This window comes from Aplysia californica, unplaced genomic scaffold (assembly GCF_000002075.1).
Source record: "Aplysia californica isolate F4 #8 unplaced genomic scaffold, AplCal3.0 scaffold00114, whole genome shotgun sequence".
Lineage (NCBI taxonomy): Eukaryota > Metazoa > Mollusca > Gastropoda > Aplysiida > Aplysiidae > Aplysia > Aplysia californica.
The window spans coordinates 52,718-54,409 of NW_004797384.1; positions in this window are offsets into that span (position 1 = coordinate 52,718).

A 1,692-nucleotide genomic window follows, 5' to 3' on the forward strand; every position below is an offset into this window, starting at 1 on the left:
GAGACAGACAGACAGACAGACAGACAGACAGACAGACAGACAGACAGACAGAGACAGAGACAGAGACAGATAGAGAGACAGAGAGAAAGAAGATAGAAACACAGGCTGTAAACCAAAACTAACTTCTATAAGGATCAATAATCAACGAAGGAATAAGAAATGACAGATGATGTTGCACCTCGTTAGCTGGCGAGCCCGCGCATAAATAATGTCTCTGAGTAGGCCCATGGGCACCGCGTAACGATTCTTGGGGGTCATTCGGTGCTTGTGTTGCGGCATGACAGCATCACATGACACTCAAAGGTTACAGCTGCGAGCTAAAAGCAACCTTAACTGATGTCATTATTGACAACTTATTATTGTTTCTTTTTACTTTTTAAAAATCCTATTTTTGTTATTCTCAATAAAGCGGTTATGAATAATGATATCACTGTGTCTTTTTGTGTTTTCGACTTCATTTGCATACTTATTCCTTTATTTCATTCAAATGTCAGCTGAAGTCATTTCTGTTTTTAAATTAAAGAGATGAATATCTAGAGATGGATTTTCTTCTACTCAGAACCCAATGTACTGATTCTAATATGTTATTGTTGTGTTGTAAAGCGCTCAGAGACTGCGTACTTTAATCAGGGTTGAACACTATAGCCATAATAATATAATATCAGTATTACTACTTTAAAATCGTTGCATCTGGTTAATTGTCATTAACATTAATTCAAAAGTTTGTTCACTTTATCTAATACTAGTTTTTATATACATTTAGGCCATGCTTTGTAGCATTTCCCCTCTTTTTGATAGAGAGGTATCATTTCACCCAACACTGACTTTATGTGGATCATATTTAAGGTGTTTGAGAGTTGAATCTTCAACTTCTGCATATCGAACCGGATGCACTCTTACTTCGCTAAAGAGATATGTAAAACGAAACACATTTTTTTCGTCAGCTTCAAAGATAACGGAGGAAGAAAAAAAAAGTCCTCTGCAAAAACCAGGAGCACTCACACGTATAATAAATCCAAAAGTGCAAACAAAGGTGTACGTGAAAGGGTGTGCATGCGTGCAATAAGCTGCAGGCAATATTACGATCAAGGCTTTCAGCAAAATGAAATTACAGAAACAAAAAGAAAGACAAACTTGCCTCAATATTGTCCTTGGGTAAATCAAATAATTAGTGCCAAGGCCGCTAAACACTGTTAACGCTAACAGATTTGCTAATAAGAGAATGGGATCCAGTGGCGACAGGGAACCACACGAGCATAAAAGCTAAATCATAATAACATTATAGCCCAAAAAGAGTTAGAACATGGGACCATAATATGATGTTCCTGATTGGACAGGCCTCCAATGGGCGGATGCCGTGCAGAGGATGAATACAACGAATTAGGTACACAAACTTCGATAAATTCCCCCTTTGTGGCCGCCCCTGCTGCACGTTCTTCTCCCTACCTCTTTATTATTTCGCTCACGATTTGTCTGAGAACGAGTGCGCGACAGAGGGGACAACACAGGGGCCCGATGGGATTCCCAAGAGATGAGCCAAGACTGAAGTTTGCGTAGCAGAGTGTTAGGCTCAGAGTTTGGATTGTTCTTTGTCATCGCTGCTGGCGCTGTTAGCTGCCATCACTAGGGGGGGGGGTGGTATATCCATTCATCCATTCACTCATCAATCTATCTATCTATCTATCTATCTAT